A 19621-nucleotide genomic window follows, 5' to 3' on the forward strand; every position below is an offset into this window, starting at 1 on the left:
GCTCTGTGGTTACAAGTTCATAACTCGTTCTGCTCAGAAACAGAACCCCTATGCATAACTTAGCTTCTCCGTTTATACAGTCTGGGTCTTTACCTACTCATGGTCTTTGCAGATCAATCAGCCAGACAAAGGTCCATTTCTCAAGGTGAAGCTTCCAAAGACTGAGGTTTGCATAACTGAGGGAGTACATTTGAGTATACCTCCCTCTAGAGATTTCCTGGAAAACCCATTTTCTTTAAAAGTTCATTCTTGTCTGGCACATTGTTTCCACTAGTCTTTTGAAGTTCATAATCTTCTTAGGATTTACCTTAGTCATGTCTCCGCTCTAGAGCCATTATGTACAATCCCACAATAATATATAAACATTTACATTTTTAATATAATGAACTCCTAAGATACTTAAACTTAATTCAATAAGGATTGTCCAGGATATTGCCTACAAATTGCCATATCTGTCAGGGTGCATCTCGACCACTTCTGAATTCAAGGGAAATGGCCCCCTCAGGAGACCTCACTACATGTAATTCGGAGCAATTTTGTTGGTGTGCAGGGTTTGACAATATAAGTGTTTGTGGACAGTACCACAGAGAATCATTACTTCAAGAGGCAAAGGGGAGGCAGGTCCTCATCACTATGCCAGGAATCCATACATCTCTAGATTTGGAATATCTGTCATCAGGGAGCATTGGTGGCCCTTCACCTTCCTGGCAGGTAGAGTACCTTAGCAGACAGACTCAGCACGGAGTTACCTGAGAATCACCATGGGTACCTCAGTCTTCCATAATGTCTTTTGCAGATGAGGGTTCCCACAAGTGAATATGGTTGCAACATGTCACAACAACAAATGCCAGAGATTCTGCTCCAGAGGAGGCATGAGCCCTCAGATGTCTTTCCCATTTTGTAGGCTCCTGGTCTGATGTATGTCCTCTTTATAATACTTGTGATACTGAGAAAGCTGATGAAAGATGCCAGCCACATTATTGTGGTCACCCTGGCATGTGCAAGATTCACATGGGCCAGTTTCTGCTTTCCAGTCTACTGAATCTTGATTAAGGAGATTAGATCAAGCAGGTCAGGCTAAATGATTAGTCTGTCTATCATAATGGCAGCTAGTTCCTGCAGCCAGACCCGACATCTTTGCATTGGACAGCCTGAATCCTGGCTGGATGACGGATGCAGAGAGAAGCTGTTCTTTTGAGGACATCTTGCTACCGAGTAGGAAACATTTGACCAGACTGATGCACGTGACCAAATGGAAGATGCTTTTTATCTGGGCATTGAGCAGTAACTTTCATCATTGACAGCTCTGATTTCCACATTATCGGAATAATCATAATTATCCCTAAATTCCATAAGAATGCACCTGGGAGTTGTCTTCGCAAGTCACTCCCCTGTCCAAGGCCACAGCATTTTCTTGCATCCGATGGCAATGAAGCTTCTAAAAGGGCTTTCCCATGGGTTCCCTGACCAGTGGGAAAACTTACCTTAGTGGGATTTAATCTGGTTTTCACTGGACTGATGGATATCTCCATTCAAGCCCGTGGCTACTACCTGGTTCTTTTTACTATGTGTTCATGAAAACAGCTTTTTAAGTAGACATCACATCAGCTAGAGAAGAGGGGGAGATCCAGACCCTTGTAACAAGGCATCCTTGCATGTTCCTTTATAAAGACAGGTCTCCTTAGACCTCACTCAAAGTTTCTATCCAAGGTAGTCATTTTCATATCAGTCAGAATCTATTCACACCCTGGTTTTCTTCCCTAAATTCTTTTCACCCAGGTAAAAATGCAAACACCACATACTAGATATTGAGAGAGTTGTCCTTTTGTTTAGAAAGGATCAAGCCATTCAGGTGCATGCCTACACGCCCATATTCTCTTGCTGTCCAAGTGGGGGTTGGACTGTATTAAGACTTGTTGATTTTTAGCTAAGAAAGAGCCCCTTGACAAATTCGGGCTCATTTCACTAGGTTTCAGGTGGCATTTGTAGCCTGTCTGGGTGGCATCCCCATAACAGAGAGATGTAGGGTAACCACATGGATCTCACTGTTCCCTGGTTCAAGTGTCCAGATCAGATGCTAGACTTGCTGAATGGTCCTGCAATCTTTGTTTAAGTAGGATTTCTCTTGGCTGCCTCCAGGTGCCTGGGCAATTCTTATTATTCAACAAGAGTGGAATCTGTGTGAACAGTCATTCAAAGACAGAACAGTTACTAGCTCTACAGTATCTGATTCTTTGAGCTGTGTTGTCCACACAGATTCCATAACCTGCCCTCCGTCCCTGCTAGTCAGAGACCTACTATTCTCATGGAATTCTTTATGGTAAAAGAAGTCAGTATGAGTTGCAGCTGCTCCATCCCTTATACTCCCTGCTTTGAGAGAGTGGCCAAGGCGCAGGCCTCAGTGGACAATGCTGTTCAAAAGAATCCAATCTTTCATGTATGGGATCCATGCGCACCAAGATTGGAATCTGTGAGGGCAAGTAGAGTAAGTAACCATTCATTCTTTAAATGTTGGAATATCTGTGTAATGTTAAAACTGGATATATATTGGGGTTTTCTTAGATATGAAACGTTGTTACTATATCACAAGCTTTGAGTAACGAATGCAAGAAAAGATAAAGTAGGTACACTTTATGAGGAGAACATAGTTGTTTCACCTGTACTAGGAAGAAAATAAAAATATATACAGAAACTGAGGATTGTTAGTGCCTGAATACACCTTTTTCAGAGACTAGTTTCTGGCATCCTAGTTTACAACATGAAGTGTTGCAAGCAATACCATATTATTCATTATATGAGGAAGATTAGACTAAACTTAATATGACTTTCATATACTTCACTGAGGAGGGTTGGGAGTTTACTAGTACTACAGTGATGATCTTACTGGATTTCATGTGTCTTTTCCAGGAGAAAAGAGTGAAAGCTTTCACTGTGTCTTGAGGTAGCACTGAAACCCTTAAGAAGTTCTTGATGCTTGTCATATATTTAAAGGTACTCTTACTGTGGATGAGTGAGCAACTGACTGTGGATGCACAACATTTATTTCACATTTCTTAATATATAATGGATGAGATATTAAGTGTCTTGGTTTATTAGCCTTGAAGGACTTGGATTTCACCCAAGGTCTTGAACCATTTAACTGTATTTGCAGTTCAGTTGCATAATGTAGCTTTCAGAGTAGCAGCCGTGTTAGTCTGTATTTGCAAAAAGAAAAGGAGTACTTGTGGCACCTTAGAGACTAACAAATTTATTAGAGCATAAGCTTTCGTGAGCTACAGCTCACTTCATCGGATGAAGTGAGCTGTAGCTCACGAAAGCTTATGCTCTAATAAATTTGTTAGTCTCTAAGGTGCCATAATGTAGCTGTTAACTGAATTTCTACAAGGGGTGAATAAGTTTTTCCAGGACACTTTTAAAATGTCTTGTTTTGATGGGCTACTTCTTAAGAGTGCTTTTTATAAGGTAGAAAAGATAGTCAATTCATAGAGCATTTGTCATGCTAGTTGTAGCAGAAATTCTTGCAATCAAGCATTTTTGAATTTGTAAGACCATAAATCACTCTATTTACTATAGCAAAAAGAGACTAGAAATTTGGGAAAATGAGCATGTGCAGTCAAAGTTCAATCTCATGGATTCAAAAATGACTTAAGAGTTCCTGAACATATGCATATCTCTTTATACTCTCAGTACACTACTTGTTGATTTGGGTGGTCTCTGCTTTTGTAACTGACAAGCAGTAAGTCAATCCAAAACTTTGGGACCATTCTTGGGTTCCTTTCCTGTCAGTTGTGATGTCCTTCCCAAGTTTCTGTTCTTCTTTTAGTGGGGACAGTTGCAGTAGTGGTGCTCCTTAGGGACTTTCTTTAGAAAAATGAACGGTTGGTGGGTCCAGGGTCAGATATAAACAGTGTTAGTACTGTATCCTTCCTCTACTGATAGCCTTGAAAGCCTAGGCTTTCTAGGCTAGGAGTTCTGAGAAAAAACATTTGTTTGTTTCTGATCTCTTCTGACTTTCTGGTAATTTTTTTTTTTTTTTTTTAGAACTTAAAAGGAGCCTCTCAAGGTGATTTGCAATTTTATACGCTAATGCTTCTCCATCTTCAAACAAAACTAATTTCAGGCATGGTGTAAATACTTTCTAGTTGCTGATTTGCAGGATTAAGCATGGATTGGGATTGGAATGGAGTTATAATCCCTGGTTCTGATATTTATTTGCTGTGTCCTTGCTGATGTGTAACCTGTCTGATTCTGTTTCACTAGCTGTAAAAACAGGAGTAGTGGTTTTTTTTTAAATCTCAGGGATGTTGTGAAGCTTAACTAAAGTCAGCAATTACCCAGCACTTTACTATTAGTGAGTGCTAGAGGTGGAATATTCTAGCTTCTAGTCCTGGGTTTAATCCACTAGACTATGAAGCACCGCCACTCTCTCCCATCTGCTTATTTATGTGAGTTTATGAATTTGTAATAGGATGGGGGATTCCAAGGCAATATTATGTAGAACTGTTACATTCCTCTTCTTCTTGCACTGATGCAGGTGCGCCAGTGCAAGATCTCTAGTGTAGCTGCTCTAAACTGATGGGGGAGCTCTCCTGTCAACTTAATTATCCATCCTCAATGAGTGACAGCAGCTAGGTTGGCAGGAGATGCTCTCCTACCAACATAGTGCTGTCCACACTGGTGCAACTTCTGTCACTGAGGGGGGCTTATCCAATCCCCTGAGCAACATAAGTTATATCGACATAAGTGGTAGTGTAGACATAGGCTTAGTAAAACAGCTTAATGTACACGGAAAACATTGTAAATAGTACTTTGGAATACTCTGAATAATGTTTAAATAAAAACTATTAGTAAAATAAAAACTAACTAAATAAATAAATATAATAAAAAATATTCAAATACAAGGTTGCAATGTAACATTTTCTATAGTTTAGCACACATTCCCCTCTGATCTTCTCTTGGATGACTTCTCATCTTTTTCAGGTGACCATAATGTGCAATGTATTTCATCTGGACTTCTTAGAGTTTAAGAATAATGAGAGCATCTCAGTCCTTTCAGACTCTTCAGAAATCTGTTAACAAGCAATCTGGGGATCTCCATAGATAGCAGCATTACAGTCCTTGGATTAATAGCTGACTGTGTCCTCAGTTGCTGGGGAAATGGATATCTGTATCATCTATCCAAAGTGGCATAGGTATTGGGATCATCATATAAACTACCCATTTCTTGGCTCTCGCGAGGGGCTCTTCACTCTACAGGGTACTATCTTCTCCCAATAGGCCCAGCTAAGAATTTACCAAACCATTGTCTCATTAAATGCTGCCCCATTTTCTCTCTTTAACTAAGACATAATCCCAGTTTGAAGCAGTTCGCTGATAGCTAAATGCAAGTTCCATAGGCTCTGTAGCCACTAGGGGAAATGCATGCACCTCCTTCAGCTCTCCCGCTAGGTCCATAAAACACACTGTGATGGATCAAATATTTATCTTAAAGGAAAGCTTCCCTACTAAGTAAAGATGGAATAATACACTTGCCTGTATCCAAACTGGTACAGGGATGGTGATCCAGCCCTCTCAGCAGTTACATCTCGGTCCTTTGTGGAACAGCCATTGGGTCCACAGGGCTGTCTTTAACTCCTATCTTTATAATGCATCCAATGCAGGAGCTGTAGCTCATGAAAGCTTATGCTCAAATAAAAGTGCCACAAGTACTCCTTTTCTTTTTGCGGATACAGACTAACCCGGCTGCTACTCTGAAACCTATCTTTATAATGTTCCCCCGTGTACTCTGGCTCAACTCTTGGAGAATGACTGGGTGTTTGACTTCTCAAGTGGATTGCCCACACCAACACTTTCTTATATAGATTCAGAAACAGCTCATGAGCATGATTAGTAACTGCCATGCCCTATTTCTTGATATTTCTGGGCCCTTCTAGGTGAGTTGCCCTTGCCTGTACTCTGCAGATGTGCAGACAGTACTTTAATTAAAATGTATACTATTTCCAACTGCTTCTCTCCCTTTCTTTGGTCCAAACAAGGTCAAATTCTGCAGTATAAAGCATATGGGTTTCACTTGCTTCAGTGCAAATTTTAGCCCCTCTTTCCTCCACCTTATTCCTAGCTGCTTCAGGAGGTTTTAAAGAGCATGAAACCTAATATTTCACCAAATTTTCCTGATTTTTTTTTTTTATATAGCTTTACCTAGCTGTAGAGTGCTGATCAAGAATATATCTCACTGTGTCGGCAATGGTCTCTAAGATTGTCATGCTTTAGTGAAAATCACAGGGTGGGCTTAGGAGTAAGGTTGGATAGGACCACACTGTCTAGCACAGACTCTTCAGTTTTCTCCAAATGCTTTTAGTTTTTCTTTTAAGAATTGTAATAACTAGCTCAATAAAGAAACTTTATGACCTTGCCATCAAAAAGTTTTCCTAATGTCCAAGATACGTATAGTTTCAACTTCATGCTACCATGCTGTGGGAAATGACTCAAGTTAGGGTTTGGCTGGTAGCTGCTGTTTGTTAATATTGCTAATTTTTGAATTCTGCATCATACTATGCAGGTTTATTTCACCACTCTTTAATTTCCAAAAATTGTGATGTCGTTTCAATGTGAATTTAATATTTCTTTATCTTGAATATAAGATTAATTAGCATGAAGTGCATCCTCCTAATAATTGCTTTCTATACCATCTTAATTTTTGTTCCTTCCTGCCATCATATGAAGACTGAGCACTTTTGAATTGACAACCTTCAGTATTTAACAGCTTGCTGATTTAGAATTCTTAGTTCTTTTATCCATCTTCTGTGTCAGTCCATATGTTTGGTTATTGCTCTTTACTGCCAGCAGATAGACAGTATATTGGGACTCTTTGATGATCATGCTTTGCATTTGGGGTGCTTACCGGTTACCAGAGTTCAGCTGCTTGTAGGCAGCAGATGGAGTATCAGTACCATTGTCAGAGGTAAACCAAAAGGAGAAAATTGAGCAGGTCTCATAGGCTTATGAAGATTTCTGTGAAGAAGCAGCCGCATACCAGTGAATGCAGCACCTCAAGGCATTGATATTCTATAGGTTCTCAGTCTCATGAGTAGAAATCCTTCCCTCCCAGGTATACAGCACAGCTCATTCTTTCAAGAACTCCAAGGCCAGGAAGCATCCACAATACTTGGCTTTTCTTACACACGTCATATCCCACATTTCCTGCAGAGTTGTGGAGGGTGTAGAAGACCAGGAGAGGGCTTTTAGCTTAAAGAGAAGGTATTCAAGGTAATCCTGAGATCCTCCGTACTCCAGACTCTTTCTCAACTATGGGGTCATGGTTTGGTTCTGAGATTGCAAGGGGGAGCTGCTGAGGCAGGTGGTATCCAGGAGAGGAAAGAAGTCTACCAGTCTACCCTTCCATCTCCTTTTTAAAGGGACCACTTCCCCTTGGATTACCAGTTGATTCATCATTGGCAGCCTCTACCAGCTCTGCTTAACCAAATGTTGGCCTCTTTTGTAGCCAAAAGCTGGTTGCTTAATATCCCCCACTCCAAAGTTTTCATATGCTAATTACCTTTAGATTATACAAAGAAAAAGTTGTCTTTCAGAGAGCATAGTGTGTAACTTGCTTTGTCCCACTCCCCAGTATCCTCTAACATATGGACCAGTATTCTAGAAAGAACTAAATTCAATAGCAGTGGTCTCCTATTAGACAGATAACAGAACTGGGATCGTTGGACTCTGCAAACAGGAGGTTATTCTATAGAATTTACATAAAATATTTTAAATAAATTCTTCAGTTCATGTGTTCAGATTTGAGATTATCTTGAAAAGTCCGTCAGGCTGTCATATCTGTATTAGTGGGGGGAAGAATGCAAGGCATGTATTCTATATATTTGTCACTCAATAAAAAAGATTTTACAGTTCAGTGTTGTACTTAAAGAAGGTGTGAAATACTGAAAAGAGACGCTATAAATGTAAAGTCATGTCAGTTGAAAAAAAATTGTTTCAAGTCCTACAACTACCCCATCTGATTTATTTTCTTTAAGTTCATTTTCCTGTTCAGAAAGGTTTCTGTTCCCTGTTTTTGTAAAATATTTACACAAATAGGGAACTGACACTGGAACAACACAAATATATTTTCCTCTGTCAGTTACAGCCAACCTGTGGTTCCAGAGCCACATGGGGATCTTCAGAAGTTAATATGTGGCTCCTTGTATAGGCACTGACTCCGGGGCTGGAGCTACAACCACCAACTTTCCAGTGTGCAGGGGGGTGCTCACTGCTCAACCCCTGGCTCTGCCACAGGCCCTGCCCCCCTCTCCAACCCTTCCGATCCCCTCCCCTGAGCCTGCAGTGCCCTTGCTTCTCCCCCCAGAGCTTTCTGCATTCCATGAAACAGCTGATGAGGAGGTGTGGGGAGGGAGGGAGGGGGAGGTGCTGATTGGCGGGGCTGCTGGTGGGTGGGAAACGCTGGGAGCAGGTGGGGGGAGCTGCTGGAGGGTTGCTGTTGTATTATTGTGGCTCTTTGGCAATGTAAATCGGTAAATTCTGGCTCCTTCTAAGGTTCAGGTTGGTCACCCCTGAGTTACAGTAATCTTGGATGTTACTTGAAACAATGGTAGAAGTGGGAATTTGAAGAAGGGTAAAATTTTCAAAAGTCTCTAATTTTAGAAGTCTGTCTCTTTTGAAAATGGGTATTAAGCCCTAAATTTTGTCTGGAGTCTCTTAATCTTACAGAGGGTCCAATCTTTATGGTAGAATTTTTGGATATATGTAATTCCTTCACTTAATGCAGGATAAAAATTTGGGCTTTCTGGATCTACAGGGATTCTTGGATTGAGGCACTTCTCTGAATATTGTCCAATATCAAAATCTACTATCCAGTAGCCTATATGAAAAATTAGTTTGCAGGGTTCAGGAGTTAAATACAGGGTCAGTACCTTGGTGAGTTAGCCCATCCTGCACTATCATGTGCTGGATGGGAGAGGAGTGTTAGAATTTTGCTGTCCTTGGACTCTCCTCAGGAAAGAATGGGTACATCAGATACCCATTTGCCAATCTGCTGAAAGAGCTTTCTCTTCCTACCCATAGTCTCCTGACTATTTTGTCGAGGGTGGTGGGGTGACTCTGCTCATTCGTAGGACCAGTGTTGGTGCTATATATAGCACAGTGATTGGGACATGTGTTTTGTTTTACAACTGGTATTCAGAACCTGGTGTGGATCTGTGAAACTGACAGTCTTAACTTTCATTCTGGTAGGGCTTGAGAAAGCTGTGAGTAGCAGCAAAGGCACTGAAGTGGCCATCCTGAGCCTGTAGACAGATGGCACTGCATCAGCTTACATTCAACAGGTATTTTTAAAGGCTAGAAACATAACATTTTAAATGAAATCTTAATTGCTGCTGAAATTGGCAATTTAAGCCTCCTCACTCACTAGGAATAAGAATGAGAAGAGGGATTTTTCACGTTCTGAGGGTGCATATTTTAATGTCATGTCAATACATCCTGTGTTGAAATTCTAAATCAACCCTATCACTTCTAAGTTCTACTGTTTAGAGTCTCAGCCTGAAGAATATTCACCAACCCCCATCTTTTCCCCAGTAATCTTAGCAGAAAAAGTGCCTATACAATTTTCTGTGTTTGGATTACTGGGCAGAGTAGCACTTTCTTGAATGTCAGATTTTCATAGCACAACTGGGTGAAGGAAGAAATAAACTTCAACACAAACTCTAGTCTGTTTAGGAGAAAAACTGACTATAAATGGGGAATTCCTTCTAAAAGATCTTCAAAATTGATGCCATGTAGTGTTCCCTCCATGTATAGCTGTTTGCCAGTGCCTATGAGCTCTGGGCTATGCGGTAACCTTTCTTTGGGGCTTAGACCTGAATGGATTTCCACATGACATTCCAGTTTACCTGATTATATGAAAATCAAAGCACTTCTGTAAAATAATATGAATTCCACAGGAATTAAGATCTCACAGGTGGTTGCGGTTGAACCACAGGTCTGGAAAATATATTAGTGAACACCAGTGTTTATGGCTGGAGCTCACCTGGGTAGTGCATTTGCCCAATGATGGGGTCAGTATCCGAGAGGAAATGGTAAATAAGCTGTCTGAAATGAGAGTTAATACTTGTATTCCTATGTTTTCAAGGCAAAGTCAAGCATACCATCAAATAATGAAAATGTTTAAACATCCTTGAACAGAATAATATATGGAAGAAATCTTCCTCTTGAGACTATGGGGAGAGAAATATCATAGCCTTTTCAGTGAACTACATACCATGAAACTGGTTGTGCCAATTTCTCATAATTAGGAAAATGATAAAGTAATTATTTGAATAGGTGTGCACCAAATGTGGGTCACCCACAAACTTTTAGTGACACAAAGCTAACTACATAAGTAGTTTTCAGCTGCCCTTATCAAGGGGCAAATATACTGTCACAAACTAGAAATCACCCTATGCACTCGTAGTTAGGCTTAGCATGGAAGAGATCGTGATGCAGTCTCAAACTAGGGATGTCAGGAATTTGGATAGTTTAAATATTCTCCAGTGTGCAGAAAACACTAAAGCATAAAAGGCTTGATCGTATGTGCTGTTGTTGGAATTCTTGTATACAGGACTAGTTAAGGACTTGAACACTAATTCTAATTGTGCAATTTTCTACTTTAGCATGGAGAATGATCAGGAATAAAATGGGCCACAACACATTTTCAGTACATATCCAGTTAAATCTTGTTCTGTTAAGATATATGGGGCAACTAAAACCTCTAGTAAACCATAGCTGCAGATCTTGTTCTAGTTCTCAAGGCTTTACTGTTGAGTTTCAAAATAGCAGAGTGTCTGATCCAGAGTAGGAGAGCTGCAGATGCTATCCTGTAAAGAGCCAAACATGAGTGTCTTAAAGGTTTTTCTCAGCAGTTCTTGATTTCCATCTAAAGGGTTTTTCTTTCACTTTAAACAAGAAGTTTTACTTTGTTGCAGCAGGAAAGGAATACATTTTACTGCCTATGTATTAATAAGAAGAAAAGAAGTACTTGTGGCACCTTAGAGACTAACAAATTTATTTGAGCATAACCTTTTGTGAGCTACAGGTCACTTCATCAAATGCATGATGTGTTAATAAGGTATGTAAGAGGCAATTTCAGGTACATCTTCAGAATATCCCAAAGGCTTGGATGATTATTTAGAGTGCTGTGTAATTTCCCTCTGTTTTACCTAGGTGGGTAAAGTAATTATTGGTGAAGGCATTCTTCAAATCTCAGTCAAACGAGAGCTGTCGCCTTATAAGGCAAAGTGGCAGAGGTCACACTATAAGAAATATGCAAGACAGTAGCCTGGGCTTCAGATCATCTTTGTCCAAATAAATAGTGGGTGTGGTGGCTTTTTTTTTTTTTAAGATATTCTTTTGGGATTCCATGGGTGCAGCGAGGAGTAACTCTAACTTGGCTTTTGAGTTCTTCAGTAAGAGCTCACTCTCTCTTACAGGATTAGCTGTAATATTGATCATGTCATTCTAATGGTTCAAATTGTCGTTTCAAAGTCTCAGCTGTTAATAAGCCATCCTCCCCTTTGATAGAGAATGTCACAACTTCAATTATTTTTCTTATTCTGCTGGCATTGGCGAAGTGTACCTAGACATTTGCATTAGTATAGAAAAGTGTAAGAAAATGTTACCCTTCTGGGAATGGAACAGTTGAAGGAGATGTTTGTATTCCGAGTATTGTAATAAATGCTATTTCATCAAATTTCATATAGAACTTTTCTTATGATAGGGTCTGATGTGGTTGCAGGAAAGTGAGTGATTACTGAAATCTCCTTGAAGCTTCTATTTACTACAACCCTCTCTGTTTTCAGGAATTTACTTTGAACATCACTGTTTCTAACTACATACTGTTTTCTATGTAGAAATAACCTGTAAATATATTAATGCCAGAAGTTTCTACACTGAGTTTTAAATTTGAAAATTGAGCAGCAGAGTGTTGGTGACTAGTGGAACACAAAATAGAATCAAGAGTTAAAGATCTTTATATGATAAAGAGAAACCTTTATTCCTGTCGTTTCCATAGCTAACATATCGACAGGCACACCCTTATTCCAGTTTGCCATTTGGTTTTCATAGAATTGCTGGGTGAATAAAAATCAATATTTTACAATAAAAAAACCCTGATATTTTCAAATTGGATTTTTAAAATTTTGTTTAAATTATAACTTTCTTTTTAAAAGTAAACCTGTTTGAAATGAAATCTGAATTTAATATAAAATTAGGGCTGTTGATTCATTGCAGTTAGCTTGCGTGATTAAAAAAAATAATCAATTAAAAAAATTAGTCACTATTAATCACAGTTTTAATCATTGCACTATTAAACAATAGAATACCAATTTAAATTTATTAAATATTTTTGGATGTTTTTCTACATTTTCATCTATATTGTTTTCTGTGATGTAACTGAAATCAGAGTATATTTTTGATTACAAATATTTGCCCTGTAAAAAGTGATAAAAGAGAGTATTTTTCAGTTCCTCATATAAGTACTGTAGTGCAATCTGTTGTGAAAGTGCAATTTACAAATGAAGAATTTTTTTTGTTACATAGCTGCACTCAAAAACAAAACAATGTAAAACGTCGGAGCCTACAAGTCCACTCAGTCTTCCTACTTGTTCAACCAATCGCTATGACAAACAAGTTTGTTATACTTACAGGAGATAGTGCTGTCCTCTTCTTCTTTACAGTTTCACCAGAAAGTGAGAACAGGCATTTGCATGGTGCTTTTGTAGCTGGCATTTCAAGGTATTTACATGCCAGATATGCTAAACATTCGTATGTCCCTTCATGCTTTGGCCACCATTCCAGAGGTCATGCTTCCATGCTGATGATGCTTGTTTTTAAAAAAAAAATAAAATAAAAAAAAGTGTTTGTTAATTAAATGTGTGACTGAACTCCTTGGGGAAGAATTGTATATCACCTGCACTGTTTTACCTGCATTCTGCCATATATTTCATGTTCTGGAAGTCTCAGATGATGACCTAGCACATGTTGTTCATTTTAAGAACACTTTCACTGCAGATCTGACAAAATGCAAAGAAGGTACCAATGTGAGATTTCTAAAGATAGCTACAGCACTCGACCTAAGGTTTAAGAATCTGAAGTGCCTTCCAAAATCTGAGAGGGACGAGGTGTGGAGCATGTTTTCAGAAGTCTTAAAAGAGCAACACTCCGATGTGGAAACTACAGAACCTGAACCATCATAAGAGAAAATCAACCTTCTGCTGGTGGTATCTCACTCAGATAATGAAAATGAACATGCATCTGTCTGCACTGCTTTGGATTGTTACCGAGCAGAACCCGTTATCAGCATGGATGCATGTCCCCTGGAATGGTGGTTGAAGCATGAAGGGACATATGAATCTTGAGCACAACTGGCACGTAAATATCTTGCAACGCCGGCCACAACAGTGTCATGCGAACCCCTGTTCTCACTTTCAGGTGACATTGTAAACAAGAAGCAGGCAGCATTATCTCCTGCAAATGTAAACAAACTTGTTTGTCGGTGCGATGGGCTGAACAAGAAGTAGGACTGACTGGACTTGTAGACTCTAAAATTTCACGCAGTTTTATTTTTGAATGCAGTTTTTTTTACATAATTCTATATTTGTAAGTTCAACTTTTATGATAAAAAGATTGTACTATGGTACTTGTATTAGGTGAACTGAAAAATACTATTTTTTTACAGTACAAATACTTGTAATCAAAAATAAATATAAAGTGAACACTGTACACTGTGTATTCTGTGTTGTAATTGAAATCATAGATTTTAAGGTCAGAAGGGACCACTATGATCATCTAGTCTGACCTCCTGCACAACGCAGGCCACAGAATCTCTCCCACCAACTGCTGTAACAAACCCCTAACCTATGTCTGAGCTATTGAAGTCCTCAACTCATGGTTTAAAGACTTCAAGATGCAGAGAATCCATCAGTAAGTGACCCGTGCCCCACACTGCAGAGGAAGGCGAAAAAACCCCATGGTCTCTGCCAATCTGCCCTGGAGGAAGATTCCTTCCCGACCCCAAATATGGCGATCCGCTAAATCCTGACCATGTGGGCAAGACTCATCAGCCAGACACCCAGGAAAGAATTCTCTGTAGTAACTCAGATCCTACCCCATCTAACATTCCATCACAGGCCATTGGGCATATCTACTGCTAATAGTCAAAGATCAATTAATTGCCAAAATTAGGCTATCCCATCATATCATTTCCTCCACAAACTTATCAAGCTTTGTCTGGAAGCCAGATATGTCGTTTGCCCCCACTCCTTCCCTTGGAAGGCTGTTCCAGAACTTCTCTCCTCTGATGAATATATTTGAAAATGTAGGAAACACCCAAAAATATTTAAATAAATAGTGTTCTATTGTTTAAACAGTACGATTAATTATGATTACTTTTTTTAATCGCTTGACAGCTCTATATAAAATGTTAAGGCTTAAACTTATCTCTTAAAACGTTTTAAATAAAAAATAATTATGCTGAATCCATGAGCCTCTGTCCAAAACTTTGAGTTAAGGGCTACTTTTCTATATAAAGAAAGTATTTTTCCCCTGTTTCTAACTTTTGAAGTCAGCCTTTATAAATATAGCACAATAGATCATGTATTGTATTAAGGACTTGATTCTGTGAGGAACCCAGGGGCTGTGCTACTGGGTGCAAGAGACTGGCAAAGTCATCACAGGCGCTGGGACCCAGCCTCTGACTCCAAGAGACAATATCATGTATCTCATCAGGATCATACACTGAGCCCACTTGTATGGTCTTAGTCCCATTTTGTAGAGTCTCCCTACCTGAGCTCTGATTGGCTTAGTTCTCAAATTATGGGCATTTATGACTCCTCCAACTGTGAAAACTTAGGTCTGGTCCGTACTACAGACCTATATTGGTATAACTAAGTTGTTCGGGGTGTGAAAAATGGCACTATGTCGGTGGCATAGCATCTCCCGCTGACATAGCTACCACCTCTTCATAAATATTAACTTTGCTGACAGGAGAGCTCTCTCCTTTCGGCTTAGAGCAACTTCATTAAAGTGCTATAGCAGTGCAGCTGTGCTGATGCAGCATTTTAAGTGTAGACTTGCACTTACCATCCAGCTCATGGAAGAACACCTGAAGTTTGTATCCAAAACATTTAAGGTTGTTTTGTTTAAAAAAAACAAAACCTGTAAAATTTGTTTTGTGTGTTTAAATTGCAGTTACCATACTAATGCAGCTTGACATAACTCATGAGCAAACAGTTAATTATCTAGTTAAGTAAGCAGTATATCATTTACCATTTTCCAACATACTAAAAAGTACAGTTAATAAGAATCTGAAAATATTAAGCTATATAATTAAACAAATATATGTAGTTTATAGAGTACTCTCCTAGGTAGCAAAAAGATGTACCAAATCTAGGGTGAAGGCTCTCTTTAGTTGTAAATCAACATGTTTTAATGGTTATATCAACCAGTGAGAGTGCACCTCTCCATATATAAAATAACTGAAGTACAAATGGAAAAGTTGATGGTTTAAATCAAGACTTTCCACCCTGACAACAACTCCTCTTTTGACAGTGTTAGCAGAAGTTAAACTGATTTCATTTAATATAAAATGAAAAATTGAACAGGCCATAAACTTTATTTTCTGATGGTGAAGGGAAGGGGATTTTTCCTGTCAAGTTTGGAAGATTTCCTCCATTTTGAATGTCCTGAGTCACAGCCATTATTCTTAGGCTTTCAGAGCCCATCACTTCTGTTCCTTGATCTGGTGGAGTAACTACTGTTAGAAAAGCACAGCATTTCCTCTTTTCCCAAATCTTACTGGTCCATCAAGCGCGCAATACAGTTTGACCCCAGTTGTTTTGAAACTGTAGTGTATATCGTCGCCGAGTTTTTTGTAATGTACGGTTGCCCGGACAGGTATGAAAAAGTAAGTTTGATTTACTGCTACATAGCATACTGTATGTTCCAATCCCCTGTGGCAGTGATTGGGAAAGGAAGGGTGGTTATTTTCCCTTTCATATTCTCCCCCCCCCCCCCCCCGCCCTGGTACAATGAAATATAAATATCCAAAGGCATGAACATTAAACTGTTTTCTTAAGATCTGAATGCTGTTAGCTTGACAAGTCCTTTTCATTAATTTAAGTTTTTTAAATATTTGGAATTTAGTGAGAGAGAACAGAGTTACTACACTAAAATTAAAATGAACTGTTTAATTTTTTAAGCAGTATAATACACTTTTTTTATGACCATCACATATCTTATTCAGTTACTCTGCATTAGTGATAGGGCCACTGTTCTTTCAGAAATCAAAATTTACTTTTGAAAAAAATATCCCAAGGCGCATATTTTCTATGCACTTCAAAATGTTAAATGTAGTACTTTTTATGGTGGTATTGAACCAGTTCATGAGCACTTCTAAAATAGATAGTGGGAGCTTGTATCACATTTGACGGACAATTATACAGGTATACATCTAGACTCAAGTTAAGTCCTAAACGTTAACTAGTTTTATGGCTTGTCTACATGGAATTGAGTTGAGTTAATTTGGTTTGAGAACACTTGTATACACATGATGCAATTCATTACAGTACACTAGCTCTGCATTTATTGTGAACTCTGGAGTCTGCTTTTAAAGTGAACTGACTTTGCTGCGAAGCAAGGTAGTCTGGTTTGTACCTGTGCATATAATGGTGCTGCCAACTACTCTGGCAATCTACCACTATCTATCCCATACTACTTTACAGTCAGCCATTACTGACGTGTCTTTTTATCTGTGTGTCCAGCATGGTACTGGGGTCAACTTGATTGGATGTCCCTCTCCCGTTTATAAGCTGGTACACAACCAGATTTTGTCCATTTGCCCCTGGATTCCGTTCTGTCTCAATAGCTGTGACAAACTCCAGATGCCCTACAGCATACCCTGAGCAGATGCTTGGAGCCACGCTGAGACCCTGCATCTAATTCCCATCTAGGGAAAAGCATCAGTGCAGGAAGCTCTTGTGGCCAGCCAGCTAGGTAAATGTCTTTGAGTGGCCATGATCCAGGCGCCGAACCGTGCCAGATAGAGACCAAATAGCTCAGGATCACCTACATTATAATGAAAAAAATCTGTCCGGGGATATGTAACCTGTCCATTTTTTGAGGAGCTGGACAGGATTTTATACAACTAAACCATCACCCAACCTAGGCAATTTGTGGAACTTGCTGGCCGGTGCTCCACCCCCTCCTTTTTACTCTTTGCACCCACCCCCTCCCAGGATGGCCAACAAGTGTCATGTGGGGGATGGGCACAAGGAGACCAGTGAAGAGATCTCTCTGGAAAGCTAAGATCTGTCTAGGACTCAAGACCCTGATGCGAGCCGGGAGAACATAGGCCCAATTCTGCCCTGCAGCAACCAACCCTGAGTCCCAGGCCGCAACCCAGACCAGGACTGAGGAGACTGATCCTGTGGAGGGGACCACAGCATGTAACTTTAATATTTTTAAAGTTTCTTCTTGTTTTAATTTATTATGCTATACAGCCATGCTAGCTTCTGTTCTGGGAGCCCCAAGGCCACAGCCATCGTAGGCAGATATGAGCTAGAAGTCTTTCCGACTCCAAGGTCTCTGTTTCCCCCATCAGCCCATACTGTCCATTCACTCCTTCATTTACCTTTCAAAATGGCGGCTAATCTGATGGGGTAATCTGCCCCCATCTTTTGCTAAAGCCACTAATAGCTACCATTTTCAGGCCTACACTGTGTAAACCACATGCCCATGTACTATTTTTCTTTCCCCTTCCTCAGCTGTTCTGCTCAGCGAACACTACACTACTGCTGCTGTTTGCTGACCCAAAATGGTGGATAGCCACTGCTCGACCCTCTCCCATGTCGTATTCAAATAAGGAAGACATTCTTTTGAGTGAAATGCAAAAGTTTATTGAGCTGCAGTTACAGGGGAAAAAAGTTTTTGGTTAGTTTTCTTACTTTACATGAGTTAGACATCAATGTTGCATGCCTGTAAAGCTGCAGAGTATCTCCCCTGTAAATGCCCTGTGCAGAGGCTGCTCTAGATGTAGACAAGCTAAGAAGCTGCCTAGGGTGGCAGATTTCGGAGGAAGTATCTTGGGTGGGCAGGCCATATTTGAGTGGCATGGCAACCCTGTGCACCAGGTTGCAATGCCACTCACTCAGATTTGTCCCAGCTAATCCTCTGTCACGATGGGGCAGCTGGGCCAAATTTGAGCAGCCTTTTGGGGGAATGGGGGGGGGGAAGAGGGGCAGTACACTGAAGTGCTGCCAAATGCAGCAGACTTTATTGAGCCCTGTAACATACATTCTTACAGATTGGTAACAGTGAATGCTTCAGGCTGTCATTGCAGAGCCCTATATATTTTTCTCTGCACTTTCAACATGTCTGCAGGGGAAATAAAGACAAATATAAGGTTGAGAAGTTGCTCAATTTTTATTGGAGATTGAGGAATAGCTGCATGGCCATCCCCACCAGTGTACCTTATGACTCCCCTTCACTCCTGCAGCAGTCCTGGAGTAGGGGGAACATCTTGGTGCATAACTTCAGTGTATCTTGTTGGTCTGCCCTTTGCCTTTTTGTATAAGGCCATTCTCTGCCTCCCACTCATCTTCTCAGTGTAATGTCATCTTAAAGGGGATGTAGAGAGGATTACTATCTAGCCCCACCCCAGAGTAACTCCACTAAACCCTCCAACAGCATATAACTATATCTCTAAGGGGCAGCAAAGCCAGACTGAGAACATAATTCCCAACCCTGTTCCCAGACTGGAAACATAGTTCTCGATCCCACCTAGCCTCCAAGACACAATGGCAAAGCTATGCAACAGAGACTGCACAGAAAAAATTCCCTGTGCACATACCACTTAACATCTCCAAGGTTCCCCCAAGAGTGGGAAGAATCTGAGAGGTAAAGCAAGAAATGCATGTAAAAAATAATCCTTTACTCTCTAGAATATGAACAATAACAACTTGTCATTTTTTTAATACCTCTGCACCTGCACTGGCTAAACCTGCAAGTACAACCCTTATTAATGGGGGAGCAGCTGTGAAACCTGAGGGGAAGAAAATGGAAAATTTGCAATGAAGTGTTCAGGGACATGGTTACATAGCCCTAAAAAACCTGCCAAAAATGTGTAGAGGTGGAGGTAGTATCTGAGGATTGAGGGGAATCCGATAAGGAGCTTTCCAGGGAGATCGTTGCTGTGGTGAAGGACAACATGTTCGTTGTCAGGAAAGGGCACTGCCATGGCCAAAGATAGTATGGAAAAAGAGATTCAGAGGTAACTCCTGGAGGCAATACAAAACCAATATGCCCTGTTGCAGTGCATCTTACTATTAAGGCAATAGGCAATGTAGCATTGCACACCAGCTCCCAGCCATATTATGCAGCCTCTGGACAATACAAGCTGCTGGGAACAACAGTAACTCCTTTCCACTGTAGCAGTGCTCCCAGAGGCCATTCCTCTCCCAGATCCCAGTTCAGGGAACAGTGGTACATGGGACCCCAACTTTTTTGAGCTTCCTTATTGCCCCATGTTACTTTGGACCTCAGCATTCCATCCCAGAAGTCCCACAAACCAGAAGAGGCAGAG

At 40.2% G+C, this 19621-nt stretch overlaps 1 protein-coding gene across 8 annotated transcripts in view; it reads left to right on the forward strand.

The window, feature by feature from the left end:
• The window catches only part of PACSIN2 (protein kinase C and casein kinase substrate in neurons 2), a 123420-nt gene that overhangs the window by 20790 nt on the left and 83009 nt on the right, over positions 1-19621 (forward strand). For 2 of the 8 annotated variants that reach the window (XM_043515859.1, XM_043515882.1), the window contains exon 2: positions 2908-2991. The exons of 5 other annotated variants lie outside the window; for them this stretch is intronic. The gene's annotated coding sequence lies outside the window, so the exon portion shown is untranslated. Of the gene's footprint in view, positions 1-2907; positions 2992-9243; positions 9336-19621 lie in introns of all 8 variants that reach the window. One more of the 8 variants, XM_038377358.2, reaches the window with a different exon arrangement.

Source organism: Dermochelys coriacea, chromosome 1 (assembly GCF_009764565.3).
Source record: "Dermochelys coriacea isolate rDerCor1 chromosome 1, rDerCor1.pri.v4, whole genome shotgun sequence".
NCBI lineage: Eukaryota > Metazoa > Chordata > Testudines > Dermochelyidae > Dermochelys > Dermochelys coriacea.